Genomic DNA, 19185 nt, shown 5'->3' on the forward strand with positions numbered 1-19185 from the left:
CTAATATCGTGTAGGGCCCCCGCGAGCACGCAGAAGTGCCGTAACACGACGTGGGATGGACTCGACTAATGTCTGAAGTAGTGCTGGAGGGAACTGACACCATCAATCCTGCAGGACTGTCCATAAATCCGTGAGAGTGCGAGGGGGTCGAGATCTCTTCTGAGCGGCACATTGCAAAGCATCCCAGATGTGCTCAATAATGTTCATGTCTGCGGCGTTCCGTGGCCAGCTGAAGTGTCTAAACTCAGAAGAGTGTCCCTGGAGCCACTCTGTAGCAATTCCGGACATGTGCGGTGTCGCATTGTCCTGCTGGAATTACGCAACTCCGTCGGAATGCACAATGAACATGAATGGATGCAGGTAATCAGACTGGTTGCTAACGTACGTGTCACGTGTCAGAGTCGTACCGAGACGAATCAGGAGTCTCATATCACTCCAACTTCACATGCCCCACACCATTACACACCCTCCAGCAACTTGAACATGCTGTGTCCATGGATTCATGAGGTTGTCTCCATACCCGTACACGTCCATCCGCTAAATATAATTAGAAACGAGACTCTTCAGATCAGGCAACATGTTTCCAGTCATCGACAGCCCAATGTCGGTGTTAACGGGCCAAGGCGAGGCGTAAAGCTTTGTGTCGTGCAATCATCAAGCGTACGCAAGTGGATCTTCGGCTCTCAAAGCTCATATCGATAATGTCTCGTTGAATGGTTCGCATTCTGGCATTAGTGGCCCAGCATTGAAATCTGCAATAATCTGAGGAACAGTTGCACTTCTGTTACGCTGGACGATTCTCTTCAGTCGTCGTTGGTCCTGTTCTTGCAGAGCAGAGAGCACTGATCTAGAGGAGGAGATGGAGGTGTTGTGGGAAGGCAACGTATGCGATGACAATTACAGGCGAAAAACGCACCACGTTGACAGACTCCTCTCTCACTCTACGAGCATATGGAGGTTTACTAAGGAGGAGTGCAAATTAGAGCCAATGACAAAGCACCACATCATGTCAGAGACCAACAGGGACGAAGGGGAATCCTGAATCAAACGGGAGACCACGGCACACCTCGAGATAGTAGCTGGGTCTGAGGGTAGTAGAGAGGTAGGGAATCAGTCTGAGTGTGGTATCCGCCACTATTAAATCTCCGCACAGAGCAGCGGCGCGTTCGATGACGCACGGCCGAGAAACGCTTCGTTGGCCGCATTTCTCCGTGCGCTGGCCATTGCTAACATCGCAGGGTGCCTTGGCGCGCGCTTCAAAACACAGCGATTGGCCACCCATAACACGCACCGATCGGCAGCCCAAAATATACAACTACCCCAGCCGAAGAATTAATTACGGACCCATATTTAACGCCGCTACTGACGTCTAGAAACCAGTTCTCATAGTGCTGTTTCTACTCCACAACTGGGAAGTAAGTGCTACGCTGCGATGGACCTGCTGTTCGATGTTGATTCGGCTGCGCTCTGGACTCAGAATACGAATGCTATACTTGGAAATTGGACATCAACGTACCCTAGGCTTAGTATGTCAACGGAAATGCGATTTACGCCTGAATTCTGCATTTCTCTTGCACTTCCTGGATACTGCTGTATGTTGTTGTGGTCTTCAGTCCTGAGACTGGTTTGATGCAGCTCTCCATGCTACTCTATCCTGTGCAAGCTTCTTCATCTTCCAGTACTTACTGCAACCTACATCCTTCTGAATCTGCTTAATGTATTCATTCCCTATACGATTTTTACCCTCCACGCTGCCCTCCAATGCTAAATTTGTGATCCCTTGATGCCTCAGAACATGTCCTACCAACCGATCCCTTCTTCTAGTCAAGTTGTGCCACAAATTCCTCTTCTCCCCAATCCTATTCAATACCTCCTCATTAGTTATATGATCTACCCATCTAATCTTCAGCATTCTTCTGTAGCACCACATTTCGAAAGCTTCTATCCTCTTCTTGTCGAAATTATTTATCGTCCAAGTTTCACTTCCATACATGGCTACACTCCATACAAATGCTTTCAGAAACGACTTTCTGACACTTAAATCTTTACTCGATGTTAACAAATTTCTCTTCATCAGAAACGCTTTCCTTGCAATTGGCAGTCTACATTTTATATCCTCTCTACTTCGACCATCATCAGTTATTTTGCTCCCCAAATAGCATAACTCCTTTACTACTTTAAATGTCTCATTTCCTAATCTAGTTCCCTCAGCATCACCCGACTTGATTCGACTAGATTCCATTATCCTCGTTTTGTTTTTGTTGACGTTCATCTTGTACCCTCCTTTCAAGACACTGTCCATTCCGTTCAACTGCTCTTCCAAGTCCTTTGCTGTCTCTGACAGAATTACAATGTCACCAGATGATAGTGTTTTGTCAGGACTGGTTCTCCCAAGGCTGTCAGTAGTTCTAATGGAACGTTGTCTACTCCCGGGGCCTTGTTTCGACTTAGGTCTTTCAGTGCTCTATCAAACTCTTCTCCCATTTCATCTTCATCTGCATCCTCCTCCCTTTCTATAACATTGCCCTCAACTCCATCGCCCTTGTATAGTCCCTCTATATACTCTTTCCACCTTTCTGCTTTCCCTTCTTTGCTTACAACTGGGTTTCCATCTGAGCTCTTGATATTCATACAAGTGTTTCTCTTTTCTCCAAAGGTCTCTTTAATTTTCCTGTAGGCAGTATCTATCTTACCCCTAGTGAGATAAGCCTCTACATCCTTACATTTGTCCTCTAGCCATCCCTGCTTAGCCATTTTGCACTTCCTGTCGATCTCATTGTTGAGACGTTTGTAATCCTTTTTCCCTGCTTCATTTACTGCATTTTTATATTTTCTCCTTTCATCAATTAAATTCAATATTTCTTCTGTTACCCAAGGATTTCTACTAGCCCTCGTCTTTTTACCAACTTGATCCTCTGCTGCCTTCACTACTTCATCCCTCAAAGCTACCCATTCTTCTTTTTCTAGGCTTAGAATGGCAACGGAAATGGGACTTACGCCGTATTCTGCATTGCACTTCCTGGACACTGGTATAAACGCCATCAATTTATTCACTGAAGCGCCACAGAAACTGGTATAGGCATGAGTATTCAAATACAGAAATATGTAAATAGACAAAATATGGCGCTGCGGTCGGCAACGTTTATATAAGACTTACTGCTGCAACAATGGCAGGTTATCAAGATTTAAGTGAGTTTGAACGTGGTGTTATAGTTGGCGCACGAGCGATGGTACGCTGCATCTCCGAGGTAGCGATGAAATAGGGATTTTCCCGCATGACCATTTCACGAGTGTACTGTGAATATTAGGAATCAACTAAAACATCAAATCTTCGACATCTCTGCGGCCGGAAAAAGATCATACAACGACGATTGAAGACCATCGTCCAACGCAAATTGCAACAGATTTCACTTCTGGGCCATCAATAAATGTCAGCGTGCGAACCATTCAACGGAACATGATCGATATTAGCTTTCTTAGCCGAAGGCCCACTCGTGTACCCTTCATGAAAGCACGATAGAAAGCTTTGTGCGTAGCCTGGGCCCGTCATACCGACATTGGACTGTCGATGACTGGAAACATGTTGCCTGGTCGGACGAGTCTCGTTTCAATTGGAATCGAGCGGATGGACGTGTATGGGTATGGAGACAACCTCATGAATCCATGGATCCAGCATGTCAACAGGGGACTGTTCAAGTTGGTGTAAGGTGTGTAATGATTTGGGCCGTATGCAGTTGGAGTGAGATGGGACCCCTGATACGTCTATATACGACTCTGGTAGGTGACGCGTACGTAAGCATCCTGTCTGATCAGTCGCATCCATTCATGTCCACTGTGCATTCCGACGAACGTGGGCAATTCCATCAGGACAAAGCGCCACCGCACACGTCCAGAATTGCTACAGATTGGCTCCAGGAACACTCTTCTGCGTTTAGAGACGTCCGCTGCCCAGAGAACTCCGCAGACATGAACATTATTGAGCATATCTGGGATGCCTTGCAACATGCTGTTCAGAAGAGATCTCCACCCCTTCGCCCTCTTGCGGATTTATGGCAGCCCTGCAGGATTCATGGTGTCAGTTCCCTCCAGCACTACCTCAGACATTAGTCGAGTCCAGCCACGTCGTGTTGCGGCACTTCTGCGTGCTTGCGAGGGCTCTAGGCGATATTAGGCAGGTGAAGCACTTTCTTATGCCCTTCGGTGTATAATTTTCCATAAGTTTTTCATGTGCATTTGGCGCTTGGTAACAGAATTATTTGTATCAATGATGGGTCAATGAGCTGTAGAACGCTGATATATTTGTTGTGTTATTCCTAATTATAACAGTCAGAAACTCTGTTTGTCGTAGAGTGGATATAGTACGAGTGAACAGTGATATTCAGTGCAGATGGAATGGTGGCAGCTGTTGTGACAGGTTGTTAGCGATCAAACGGGCTCAATACCGGTGATAAATTTCGTGATTATTGCACGTGTAAAATATAAGAATTACAATATACTGACAGTCAAAATAAACACTTATATTTTGTTATACATCTTCTTCTTTGCTGCGACTGTGGGTCAGAGCGTGGTTACATTTATATGCATAGAAAGAACCAGTGTAACACTTGTGATGAAACAGACTGTCGCCGGTGAAACAATTCGAAGCACTGTTCAACAGAAACTCCTTCTCACAGACATACATTGAGGTGTGGATACTCATTGGGCAGTGATGCAGACATAGACAGATGGCAGTAGTATCGCGTACACACGGAATAAAAAGGCAGTGCACTGACGGAGGTATCATTTGTACTCAGAGGATTCATGAGAAAGGGTTTCCGACGAGAATTAACAGACTTTGAGCGCGGAATGGTCGTTGGAGCTAGATCCATGAGAAACTCCATTTCGGAAATGGTTAGAGAATTCAATATTCTGAGACCCACAGTATAAAGAGAGGGCCGAGGATACGAAATTTCAGGCATTACCTCTCACCACAGACAACGCAGTGGCCGACGGGCTTCACTTAACGACCGAGAGTAGCGGCATTTGCTTAGAGTTGTCAGTGCTAACAGACAAGCAACACTGCGTGAAATAACCACAGATATTAACGTGGGACGTTCGACGGACGTATTCATTAGGACAGTGGTGTTAATTGGCTGTGGCAGCCGGCGGTCGACGCGAGTACCACGACATCACTTGTAGCGCCTCTCCTGGGCTCTTGACCATGTCGGTTGGACCCTAGAAGACTCGAAAACCGCGGCCTGGTCAGATGAGTACCGATTTCAATTAGTAAGAGCTGACGGTAGGGTTTGAGTGTGACGCAGAGCCCTCGAAGCTATGGACCCAAGTAGTCAACAAGACACTGTGCATGCTGGTAGTGGCTCCATAATGATGTGGGCTATGTTGACACGGAATGGACCGGTTCGTGCTTGTGTTAGGCTACTTGCAGACTAATTTCTTCCATTCGTGGACTTCATGTTCAGAAACAACTATGCAAAGTGGTTTCAGTCGTATCTTACTAATAGAAAACAAAGAGTGTCATTACGTAACACTTCAGCAGTAGGCAATCAGACATCATCTGACTGGGAAGAAATTATATGTGGTGTTCCTCAACGTTCCATACTAGGCCCACTACTTTTTCTTGTGAATATTAATGACCTGTCATCTATTACATTACCAGATGCCAAATTTGTCTTATTTGCAGGTGATACAAACATTGTAATAAATAGAAAATCAAATATAAATTTAGAAAGGGCAGGTAATCACATGTTTACTGGCATTATTAAGTGGTTCATAGCCAATTCACTGTCATTAATCTTTGAAAAGACCCGCTATACGCAGTTCAGAACTTCCAAGAGATTTCCTTCCAGTGTTTGTATAAAATATGATGACATGGAAATAGGAGAAGTTGAGAGTGTAAAATTCTTGGCATTACTACTTGATAATAAATTCAGTTGGGAGCGACATACTAACGAACTGCTAAAGCGCCTAAACAAGTCTGTGTTTGCAATGAGAATGATGTCAGACATAGAAGATATAAATATAAAAAAACTGGCATATTTTGCTTATTTTCACTCCATTATGTCATATGGTATTATATTTTGGGGTAACTCCGAAAAACCGAGAAAAAATTTTTAGAGTACAGAAGCGTATAATAAGAGTAATGTGTAGTGTAAATCCAAGAACATCATGTCTAAACCTATTCAAAGAAATGGACATACTAACCACAGCTTCTCAGTATATTTATTCCTTAATGAAGTTTGTTGTAAATAAAACATCTCTTTTTCCAGCTAACTGCTTAGTACACAGTATCAGTACTAGGAATAAGAACAATATACATAAAAACTTAAAATGTCTTACTCTTGCCCAGAAAGGAGTCCAATATACAGCAACGCAGATTTTCAATAAGTTACCAGCAACCATTAACAGTTTAGTTTCACACAAGGCACAATTTAAACATCATTTAAAAGAATTTTTGGTAGCCAACTCCTATTCCAGCCATGCATTTCTCAACAAGTGCAGTAGACCATTTTAATGAAAATTTATTATACTTTAATTTCAGACAATACTTGGTTGTAACAGCCAAGTAACTACCTACAGTGTGAATGATGGATTTAATGAAAGCAGATGTAAGTATTAAACCTGTAAATATTAAGTTTAATTCTAATTCATGTACGTAATTTTACTGTTTATTGACTGAGGATCATTAAAATTAATGAAACTCAAGTTTTTCTAAGTACATTTTTGTAATGTGTTTGTCTGACATGTTCCACACCCAGGAGGATTCCCTCTTTTGTGGGTCAATGGAATGAACAATTAATCTAATCTAATCTATGGAATTTTTGTGGATGACGATGCGCCATGTAAACAGGCCACAATTGTTCACAGTTGGTTTGAAGAACTTGCTGGACAATTCGGGCGTATGATTCAGCCATCCAGATCGCCCTACATGAATCCTATTGAACATTATCGGGACAAATTGAGAGGTAAGTTAGTGCACAAAATCCTGTACTTTCAACAGCTTCGCAGTTAGGGTACTATTCTTGCTACTTGCTATGGACTAGGCGTTGACTGGAACGTAGCCAGGTGTAGAGCTGACCTCGTGTCTGTGTGTCAGTCTGTTTCGACACAGTCCGCCTAAGGTGATGCGGAGAACTTCCGAGGGCGTGTCTCGGTGCTTCCGTCTCACTGGTGTCGGCAGCGATGCTCCGATACCGAGGAGCGTCTCTGTGGTGTCGACAGCAGGCGTCAGCGCTGCACCTATCGACTATCCCACACCGTCAGATCACCGTCGCTGCATAAAGATTTGATCCCTTTGTGGGTACGAAGCCTAATCACCAAGAGTGGCAGAAGAGAAGCTGTTGTTGTTGTGGTCTTCAGTCCTGAGACTGGTTTGATGCAGCTCTCCATTCTACTCCATCCTGTGCAAGCTTCTTCATCTCCCAGTACCTACTGCAGCCTACATCCTTCTGAATCTGTTTAGTGTATTCATCTCTTAGTCTCCCTCTACGATTTTTACCGTCCACCCTGCCCTCCATTACTAAATGGGTGATTCCTTGATACGTCAGAATATGTCCTACCAACCGATCCCTTCTTCTAATCAAGTTGTGCCACAAATTCCTCTTATCCCCAATTCTCTTCAATACATCCTCATTAGTTATGTGACCTACCCATCTAATATTCAGCATTCTTCTGTGGCACCACATTTCGAAAGCTTCTATTCTCTTCTTGTCCAAACTATTTATCGTCCATGTTTAACTTCCATACATGGCTACAATCCACACAAATACTTTCAGAAACGACGTCCTGACACTTAAATCAATACTCGATATAAACAAATTTCTCTTCTTCAGAAACGCTTTCCTTGCCATTGCCAGTCTACATTTTATATCCTCTCTACTTCGACCATCATCAGTTATTTTGCTCCCCAAATAGCAAAACTCCTTTACTACTTTAAGTGTCTCATTTCCTAATCTAATTCCCTCAGCATCACCCGATTTAATTCGACTACATTCCATTATCCTTGTGTTGCTTCTGTTGATGTTCATCTTATACCATCCTATCAAGACACTATCCATTCCGTTCAACTGCTCTTCCAAGTTCTTTGCTGTCTCTGACAGAATTTCAATGTTATCGGCGAACCTCAAAGTTTTTATTTCTTCTCCATGGATTTTAGTACCTACTCCGAACTTTTATTTTGTTTCCTTTACTACTTGATCAATATACAGATTGAATAGCATCGGGGAGAGGCTACAACCCTGTCTCACTCCCTTCCCAACCACAGCTTCCCTTTCATGTCCCTCGACTCTTATAACTGCCATCTGCTTTCAGTACAAATAGTAAATAGCCTTTCGCTGCCTGTATTTTACCCCTGCCACCTTCAGAATTTGAAAGAGAGTATTCCAGTCAACATTGTCAAAAGCTTTCTCTAAGTCTACAAATGCTAGAAACGTAGGTTGGCCTTCCCTTAATCTTTCTTCTAAGATAAGTCGTAGGGTCAGTATTGCCTCACGTGTTCCAACATTTCTACGGAATCCAAACTGATCTTCCCCGAGATCGGCTTCTATCAGTTTTTCCATTCGTCTGTAAAGAATTCGCGTTAGTATTTTGCAGCTGTTACTTATTAATCTGATACTTCGGTAATTTTCACATCTGTCAACGCCTGCTTTCTTTGAGATTGGAATTATTATATTCTTCTTGAAGTCTGAGGCTATTTTAGGTAATAAACTAGGAATTGTAATGTGTTTCTTGTGGAGCTTCTTTCAAGCTACCTTCCAGTCCTTGTCATATTTTGCAAGGAGGAGCAGCTAGGTCAATACTACGTCTCATAAAGGCCAACTGGCTAATTCACTCCTAGTGAGCCCCTGTCGCTCGGTCCCCGACGGCACTCACACCTGGGATGAGACGTGTCTATGAGGCATTGTGCACAACTTGTAGCCACGTAACACGGTGGTCATAAAAAGATCCTAACCGACAAGGGCCGGAGACAAATGTCACGTCTTCTCAGTGAAAATCGGCTTCAAGACCTGTTATCGAATGCAGATTATCTCGAACGGTATCCGAGTGGAATGGACAAACTGAGTCGGGTATCCAACGGAAGGTCATTGCCCACAGCGACACATCAAGCTGTAAATCTATAATGGTCGAAAGAACACACAGACTGAACAGTAGCTGCCTGGAGCTTCGTAGCGGTGTCCCACAAACCATAATTTTTCCTCTTCTCAAATGAAGCAAGCCATCAAATTCAATGATAGCCCAATAAGGCATTTAAGCCGCAGAGCGTGGAGGCTGTAGCTCAGGCTGCAAGCGATACCGTGGTGTGTTGGAGAGGTTTTCCCAGCATGACTTCGGCCCACTCAGTCAGGTTGCCGCGAATATGAACCAGCATATTTGTTTTAACGTTCTCCGTGATGCTCTGTGTTCTACATCTCAGTGATAAGTATGCTGTGGATATTGTCATCTTCCAAGATGACAGCAGCCGTGCTCACAGGGCTGCGCGCATACATTCCTCGTTTGGCAGACACTCGTGGACGCTGTCTCATCTTCATTGTCCCACTAAATCACGTGATCTTAAGCAGGCAGGAAGTAACGTATAGATGCAGACTGAAGCGACCATTGAAAGTTTGTAGCAAGGCCGGGATTCGAACCCAGCTGTCCGGTTCACTAGGCAGATAAGCTAGCCACTGCGCCACCCTGGCACAATGGCTTTGCACACTTGCACGGAGTACTCTATCACACCTCCCTCTTCAGTCCAAATTTCCGTTCGTGCCTCAGCTCATTCGTATTCCCCGTAAATTCGAACAGCATTGTAGATGTTCTTCAGCTGTATTAGAACACCACCTCAGCATCGATTGAACTGGGTGATCCTGCCTAAAACCCCAGCATATGCTCTTTAATCAAATGAAACTATATGATTCCAGAGGCCTGAAAAGATTTCATTTGATTGAAGCACCTACCCCTGGATTTCAGGCAGGAACCTCCGATTCGTTCTATGCTGGGGTGCTATTTCAGTACAGATGGAGAGCCTCTGGAATGCTGTTCGGGTTTACAGGCAATATCATTGGGCTGAAGCGCGAGTAGAAATTTTGTTTGAGGAGGGATTCACGCTAGAGAAGTCTGTGCACTTGAGCGAAGCCACTGTGACAGGGTGGCGTAGTGGTTATCTTATCTGCCTAGTAAGCACGACACCTGGGTTCGAATCCCGGCCTTAGTACAAATTTTCATTCATTGCTTCGGCCTGTGTATAAAGAGGATAGATGTCTGAGATCTGATAAGGTCTCTGCAGTCATAAAATTTCATCAGACGGAAAATATCCACGACTATTATGAGCAGGAAGTGAAACATAGCGATTAACCTCTACGGGACATTATCATGAATGAGTGGCTTCAGCTTGATACGCCAGACGTGAAGAAACTTGTGCAATATCCAGCTCGCCGATCCGAGAACATTATCAAATCCTGAAGGCGGTGTTACGCAGTATTAACGTGATGTCCGCTGGGGTGACTAATAATTTGTCTGGTGTACTTGTATATGAATGATTTACAAGGAGATTACAGACGTACACACAAAGTCCTCACAGCAAATGCTGGAACTGCCCTCCGCCAGCATCAACGCGCGACTGTACCCGCTTCGCCATATTCCGCGACGTTCTCTGCGGTGTAATACGACTGTTGGTATTTCTCAAAATATCGGGAACGCGAAACATCGATATTTAAGAAAACATCTCTATGGGACCAGAATGAGAATTTCCACTCTGCAACGGAGTGTGCGCTGATATGAAACTTCCTGGCAGATTAAAACTGTGTGCCGGGTCGAGAATCAAAATCGTTTCCAATCATTACTCTCAAGGGCTGTGTTACAGCCAACGATTATGTGAACATTTTAGATGGTCAGGTGCACGCCATGATTCAAATGTTGTTCCCCGACGATGATGCCATATTTCAGGACGATAATGCGCCCATTTACACAGCCAGGACAGTACAGTCGTGGTATGAGGAGCTGGCAACTGAACTGCAGCGTCTTCCCTGGCCAGCACAGTCCCCGGACTTTAACATTATGGAACCCTTGTGGGCGGTATTGGAGCGCGGACTCCGGAGCAGATTTCCGCCTGGTCACTACAGGAATTAGAAGAGGTTCTGGTCCAATAGTGGCATGACATTCCACTGGAGACTATACAATCATTATATCCCAGTATTCCAAGAAGAATGGCAGCCGTATTATGGGCAAATGGGGATCCAACCCCGTGTTAATAAACCATTCCGAAGTAAGTACAGGTATTCACATTATTTTGCCTGTCCCCAGTATTTTCACAATAAAAATCGACTCTAGAGGTGTGTATAGCATCTTCCTGCCAGCTAAAGACTGCGAACGAATCACTAGTTTGATCGTTATTGTCACGCGGCCCGAAAAAAAAACTCACAGCCGTCACAAACGCCGACCGTTGAGGTTACGAAGGAACTAACACGAGCCGAGCATCTGCGGCATTGGACCGGACAAAGGACCTCATGCGAAGAAACAAGAGTCAACTTGCCAACAGCGGGCGGTACTTCTGATTCTCCCACAGCTACTGAGATCATTAAAACAACTTTCCCGTTTCTACCTGCTTTCGAAGGGAAATTATGACCCACTGAAGTAGCTCAGGTTTTATGGATCGTCCTGTATTTTCCGAATACAGAAACGCATTAGGACAGCTACAATGAGGCGACAAAAGTCATGAAATGCCCGACATAGTGCAGCAACTCGACGTGGCACGGGATCAACAAATCGTTCTACATCTACATCTACATCTACATCTGCAGGCACCCAACGGTGTGTGGCGGAGGGCACTTAACGTGCCACTGTCTTTACCTCCCTTTCCTGTTCCACTCGCGTATGGTTCGCGGGAAGAACGACTGCCGGAAAGCCTCCGTTCGCGCTCGAATCTCTCTAATTTTACATTCGTGATCTCCTCGGGAGGTATAAGTAGGCGGAAGCAATATATTCGATACCTCATCCAGAAACGCACCCTCTCGAAACACCGCGATGCAGAGCGCCTGTCTTGCAGAGTCTGCCACTTGAGTTTGCTAAACATCCCCGTAACGCTATCACGCTTACCAAATAATCCTGTGACGAAACGCACCGCTCTTCTTTGGATCTTCTCTATCTCCTCTGTCAACCCGACCTGGTACGGATCCCACACTGATGAGCAATACTCAAGTATAGGTCGAAAGAATGTTTTGTAAGCCACCTCCTTTGTTGATAGACTGCATTTTCTAAGGACTCTCCCAGTGAATCTCGACCTGGCACCCGCCTTACCAAAAGTTAATTTTATATGATCATTCCACTTCAAATCGTTCCGTACGCATACTCGCAGATATTTTACAGAAGTAACTGCTACCAGTGTTTGTTCCGCTATCATATAATCATACAATAAAGGATCCTTCTTTCTATGTATTCGCAATACATTACATTTGTCTATGTTAAGGGTCAGTTGCCACTCCCAGCACCAAGTGCCTATCCGCTGCAGATCTTTCTGCATTTCGCTACAATTTTCTAATGCTGCAACTTCTCTGTTTACTACAGCACCATCCGCGAAAAGCCGAACGGAACTTTTTCTTGAAAACTGGAACTACCTGTGCTCTTTTCCAATCAATTGGAACCTTCCGTTCCTCTAGAGACTTCCCGTACACGGCTATTAGAAGGGGGGCAAGTTCTTTAGCGTACTTAGTGTAGAATCGAATTGGTATCCCGTCAGGTCCAGTTGACTTTCCTCTGTTGAGTGATTTCAGTTGATTTTCTATTCCTTGGACACTTATTTCGATGTCAGCCATTTTTTCGTTTGTGCGAGGATTTAAAGAAGGAACTGCAGTGCGGTGTTCCTCTGTGAAACAGCTTTGGAAAAATAGTATTTCAGCTTTACGCGTGTCGTCCTCTGTTTCAATGCCATTATTATCCCAGAGTGTCTGGATATGCTGTTTCGATCCACTTACTGATTTAACGTAAGACCAGAACTTCCTAGGATTTTCTGTCAAGTCGGTACATAGAATTTTACTTTCGACTTCACTGAACGCTTCGCCCATAGCCCTCCTTACGCTAACTTTGACATTGTTTAGCTTCTGTTTGTGTGAGAGGTTTTGGCTCCGTTTAAATTTGCAGTGAAGCTCTCTTTGCTTTCGCAGTAGTTTCCTAACTTTGTTGTTGTACCACGGTGGGTTTTTCCCGTCCCTCACAGTTTTACTCGGCACGTACCTGTCTAAAACGCATTTCACGATTGCCTTGAACTTTTTCCATAAAAGCTCAACAATGTCAGTGTCGGAACAGAAATTTTCGACGGACGCGTAGAAATACTGAGCCATGCTGCCTCTACAGCCGTCCATAATTGCGAAAACGGTGTCCGTGCAGGATTTTGTGCGCGAGTTGGCCTCTCGATTATGTCCTATAAATGTTCCACGGGATTCATGTCGGACCATCAGGGTAGCCAAAACTTTCGCTCGAACTGTCCAGAACGTTCTTTAAACCAGTTGCGAACAACTGTCTCTCGGTGACCTTACGCATGGCCACCCATAAAATTTCCAACGTGAAATCCATGAATGATTGCAGACAGTCTCCAAGTAGCCCAACATCATTACCATCTACAGTCAATGATTGGTTCAGTTCGACCAGAGGATCCAGTTCTCCCCGTGTGAACACAGCCCACATCATTATGGAGCCATCATCAGCTTGCACAGTGCCTTGCTGTCAACTTGTGTCCATGGCTTCGAATGGTCTTCGCCACACTTGAACCATACCGCGAGTTCTTACCAACTGATATCCGGATTCATCTGACCGGGTCACGGTTTTCCAGTTGTCCAGGGTCCAACCAGTATGGTCACGAGCCCAGGAAAGTTGCCGCAGGTGCTGTCGTGCTTTGAGCAAAGACACTCGTGTCCGTCGTCTGCTGCCAGAGTCCATTAAGGCCAGAATTCGCCGCACTATCCTAACGGATACGTCTGTCTTACGTCCTACATTGATTTCTGAGGTTATTTACACGCAGTGTTACTTGTCCGTTTGCAATGACAACTCTACGCAAACGCGACAGCTCTCGGTCGTTAAGTGAAGGCTATCAGCCACTGCGTTGTCTGTGGTGAGAGATAATACCTGAAATTTGGTGATCTCGGAACAATCTTGACACTGTCGGTCCCGGAATAGATAAAATCCCTAACGGTTTCCGAAATGGAATGCCCCATGCATCTAGCTCCAACTACATCTCCGCGTTCAGGGTCCGTTAATTGCCATCGTGCGTCCACAATCACACAAACCACCTGAGTAGGAAGGACAGCTCCGCCGATGCACTGCCTCTTATATCTTGTTCACGTGGTAATAGCGCCACCTCTATGTGCACATATCTGTACTTCATTACTTTCGTCACATCAGTCTGTAAGAGGTATGTTCAACAACCACCTCTGGCCGTAATAACGGCCTTGATACGCCCGGGCATTGAGTCAAACAGAGCTTGGATGGCGTGTACAGGTACAGCTGCCCATGCAGCTTCAACACGATACCACAGTTCATCAAGAGGAGTGACTGGCGTATTGTAACGAGCCAGTTGCTCGGCCGCCATTGACCAGACGTTTTCAGTTGGTGAGATATCTGGAGCATGTGCTGACTAAGGCAGCAGTCGAACATTTTCTGTATCCAGAAAGGCCCGTACAGGATCTGCAACGTGCGGTCGTGCATTATCCTGCTGAAATGTAGGGTTTCGCAGGAATCAAATGAAGGGTAGAGCCACGGGTCGTAACACATCTGAAATGTAACTTCCACTGTTCAAAGTGCCGTCAATGCGAACAAGAGGTGACCGAGACGTGTAACCAATGGCACCCCATACCATCACGCCGGATGATACGCCATTATGGCGATGACGAATACACGCTTCCAATGTGCGTTCACAGCGATCTCGCCAAACACGGATGCGACCATCATGATGGTGTAAACAGAACCTGGATTGATCCGAAAAGCCCGCATCTCGTGGTCGTGCGGTAGCGTTCTCGCTTCCCATGCCCGGGTTCCCGGGTTCGATTCCCGGCGGGGTCAGGGATTTTCTCTGCCTCGTGATGGCTGGGTGTTGTGTGCTGTCCTTAGGTTAGTTAGGTTTAAGTAGTTCTAAGTTCTAGGGGACTTATGACCACAGCAGTTGAGTCCCATAGTGCTCAGAGCCATTTGAACCATTTGATCCGAAAAAATGATGTTTTCCCATTCGTGCACCCAGGTTCGTCGTCGAGTACACCATCGCAGGCGCTCCTGTCTGTGATGCAGCGTCAAGGGTAACCGCAGCCACGGTCTCCGAGCTGATAGTCCATGCTGCTGCAAACGTCGTCGGACTGTTCGTCCAGATGGTTGTTGCAAACGTCGCCATCTGTTGACTCAGGGATCGAGACGTGGCTGCACGATCCGTTACAGCCATGCGGATAAGATGCCTGTCATCTCGACTGATAAAGATACGAGGCCGTTGGAATCCAGCACGGCGTTCCGTATTACCCTCCTGAACCCACCGATTCCATATTCTGCTAACAGTCATTGGATATGGATCAACGCGAGCAGCAATGTTGCGATACGATAAACCGCAATCGTGATAGGCTACAACCCGACCTTTATCAAAGTCGGAAACGTGAAGTTACGCATTTCTCCTCCTTACAGGAGGCATCACAAAACGTTTCACCAGGCAACGCCGGTGAACTGCTGTTTGTGCATGAGAAATCGGTTGGAAACTTTCCTCATGTCAGCACGTTGTAGGAGTCGCCACCGGTGCCAACCTTATGTGAGTGCTCTGTGATTTGCATATCACAGCCTCTTCTTCCTGTCGGTTAAATTTCGCTTCTGTAGCACGTCATCTTCGTGGTGTAGCAATTTTAATGGCCAGTAGTGTTCTTACTGTCTGCAGCTCGTGGTCTCGCGGTAGCGTTCTCGCTTCCCGAGCACGGGGTCCCGGGTTCGATTCCCGGCGGGGTCAAGGCTTTTTCCTGCCTCGAGATGACTGGGTGTTGTTGTCTTCATCATCATCATTCATCCCCATTACGGTCGGAGGAAGGCAATGGCAAACCACCTCCACTAGGACCTTGCCTAGTAAGCCGGCGCAGTCTCCCGCGTCGCTCCCCTACGCTCTGTAAAGAAATATGGGACTCATCATCATCATCATCAGTGTACTTACTCTACTGTCTGCCATCGGGTTCCCCTAAATGGCAGGCAGCATCGCATAACAGCCACGCTAAGAGGGAAAAAAACCAACAGCCAAACAGGCGAAGACATCAGGTAAACACGCCGAAGATTCCAGTCGATTAATAGGAACCTTTCCTTGCAGAGGTCGCCGCGACATATCCGGCCACGGATTGCTACGCCGGGTTTCTATTGGCTCCCGCTCACTATATAGGCCCGGCCTGTCAAGGGCAGACCAGTCTTCGTCCCCTGCTAATGGCAACCGCTATAGCAGAGTCTCTGAGAAGATATCACCGAAGCCGCTGTACTGCACCAGCCGACCGAGGGGAACCACATCTCCGGTTGGATCGACGGACGTCTACACTCATTGTACAACCAGCTATTGTACTGTAGAAGAAGTTACGTTCAATAAACTGTTGGAGAAGACAACAATTGCTGTACGTGGTCTCCTTCTAAAAATTCTCCTCCACAGTTGATACACCGCTCCCAACGCCGTTTTCACTTCCGGAAGTAGTCTTAGCACGCCTGTTGCTGGACCGCACGAAGCGCCGTCTGCGAATTTTCCTTTAATTCGTCTACCGTTGCAAATCTGTTTCCTTTTAACGTGGTTTTCAACTTCGGAAATAAGGAAAGGTCAGCAGGTGCCAGGTCTGGAGAGTACGGAGGATGAATCAGCACAATGATTTCATTTTTGTACAACAGTCACGCACCAACAGGGATGAACATGCGTAAGCGTAATCGTGATGCAAGAGCGACGAATTGTCTCGCCACGTTTCAGGCCGTTTCCTGCTCTCATTTTCTCGAAGGCGTCGCAACACTTCCCGATAGTACTATCGACTAACAATTTGTCCCTGTGACACGAATTCGCGATGAACTTACCCTTCAAAGGAATCGGTCAACATGGCTTTGAGATTTGATCTGACCTAACAAGCTTTTTTCGCTCTCGGAGAACCTTTTCCGACCTACTGTGGAGACTGAACCTCGGTCTCAACATCATAAACGTAGACCCACGTCTCATCACCAGTTATGATTCTCTTAAGCAACGTATCGTTCTGATTTGCGTGATTCATAAGCTCTTCACAGATTGCGAGGTGAAGGTCTTTCTGGTCTTCACTCGTGAGCCATGGGACAAACTTGGCGGCACCACGATGCATTCCAAAGTGTTGCGTCCGGATTTCATGACAGGATTCAACTGAAATGTTACATTCTTCTGCAATCTCTCAGACTGTCAGTCTTCGGTTGGCACCCACTATTTCGTTGACGTTCCTGACATGAGCGTCGCCGGTAGACGTCGAAGGGCGTTCTGAACAGCAGTCGTCTTTAACTTCCGTCGGGAAATTTTTAAACGGTGTAAACTATTCGTAACACCGAGTACGGCTTAAGCACTCAACATCGTAGGCTTCCTGCAACATTTGATAGGTCTCTGTAAAGCTTTTCTCGAGTTTCACGCAAAATTTGGTGCAGCCGCGTTTCTCCTCTAAAGGAGCTTTTACACCTGCGAGTCTTGTGGCTCGTCGCCGTGCGACTGTGCTTGGCCCACACGGAAGTAGAGGCAAGCGTGAGGGCGCATGCCTCATACCTGCTTGTGCACCCGCGTGATCCCATTCGCACCTAGATTTTTTTCCCGCGTCGCCGCGCCACTCTGGCAGAACGATGGCGCGCACACATCGGCTGCTATAAAATCTTTCTCAAACGATATTACAGAAACCACTGGATGAAAAATTTGATTCTTCTGTCATTTATAGCCTTATACACTGAAGAGAGAAAGCCAACTGGTACACCTGCCTAATATCGTGTAGGGCCCTCCGAGGACGCAGAGGTGCCGCAACACGACGTGGCATGGGCTCGACTAATCTTCGAAGTAGCGCTGGAGGGAACTGACACCATGACTCTTGCAGGGCTGTCCACAGATCCGTAAGAGTACGAGGAGGTGGAGCACACTAAGTTGCAAGGCATCCCAGATGTACTCAACAAGGTTCATGTGTGAGGAGTTTCGGAGGGAGCGGACGTGTTTAAACTCAGAAGTGTTCCTGGAGCCACTCTGTAGCAATTCTGGACGTATGGGGTGTCTCATTGTCCTGCCAAAGTCCGTCGGAATGCACAACGGAGATGAATGAATGCAGGTAATCAGACAGGATGCTTCTCCATCTACGTCTACATCTACATGGATACTCTGCAAATCACATTTAAGTGCCTCGCAGAGGGATCATCGAACCACCTTCACAGTTTCTATTATTCCAATCTCGTACAGCGCGCGGAAAGAACGAACACCTGTATTTTTCCGAACGAGCTCTGATTTCCCTTATAATATCGTGGTGATCGTTTCTCCCTATGTAGGACGGCGTCAACAAAATATTTTCTCATTTGGAGGAGAAAGTTCGTGATTGTGACTTACGTACGTGTCACGTGTCAGAGTCGGATCTACACTCCTGGAAATTGAAATAAGAACACCGTGAATTCATTGTCCCAGGAAGGGGAAACTTTATTGACACATTCCTGGGGTCAGATACATCACATGATCACACTGACAGAACCACAGGCACATAGACACAGGCAACAGAGCATGCACAATGTCGGCACTAGTACAGTGTATATCCACCTTTCGCAGCAATGCAGGCTGCTATTCTCCCATGGAGACGATCGTAGAGATGCTGGATGTAGTCCTGTGGAACGGCTTGCCATGCCATTTCCACCTGGCGCCTCAGTTGGACCAGCGTTCGTGCTGGACGTGCAGACCGCGTGAGACGACGCTTCATCCAGTCCCAAACATGCTCAATGGGGGACAGATCCGGAGATCTTGCTGGCCAGGGTAGTTGACTTACACCTTCTAGAGCACGTTGGGTGGCACGGGATACATGCGGACGTGCATTGTCCTGTTGGAACAGCAAGTTCCCTTGCCGGTCTAGGAATGGTAGAACGATGGGTTCGATGACGGTTTGGATGTACCGTGCACTATTCAGTGTCCCCTCGACGATCACCAGTGGTGTACGGCCAGTGTAGGAGATCGCTCCCCACACCATGATGCCGGGTGTTGGCCTTGTG

At 46.2% G+C, this 19185-nt stretch overlaps 1 long non-coding RNA gene across 2 annotated transcripts in view; it reads left to right on the forward strand.

The window, feature by feature from the left end:
- Positions 1 to 19185, forward strand: part of LOC126428085 (uncharacterized) — a 101705-nt gene that overhangs the window by 31946 nt on the left and 50574 nt on the right. Inside the window, exons 2-4 of one of the 2 annotated variants that reach the window (XR_007576771.1) lie at positions 6539 to 6605; positions 6865 to 6962; positions 16289 to 16550. This is a non-coding gene — a long non-coding RNA (uncharacterized LOC126428085). Of the gene's footprint in view, positions 1 to 6538; positions 6606 to 6864; positions 6963 to 16288; positions 16551 to 19185 lie in introns of those variants that run through there. The other variant, XR_007576772.1, reaches the window with a different exon arrangement.

This window comes from Schistocerca serialis, chromosome 12, assembly GCF_023864345.2.
Source record: "Schistocerca serialis cubense isolate TAMUIC-IGC-003099 chromosome 12, iqSchSeri2.2, whole genome shotgun sequence".
Lineage (NCBI taxonomy): Eukaryota > Metazoa > Arthropoda > Insecta > Orthoptera > Acrididae > Schistocerca > Schistocerca serialis.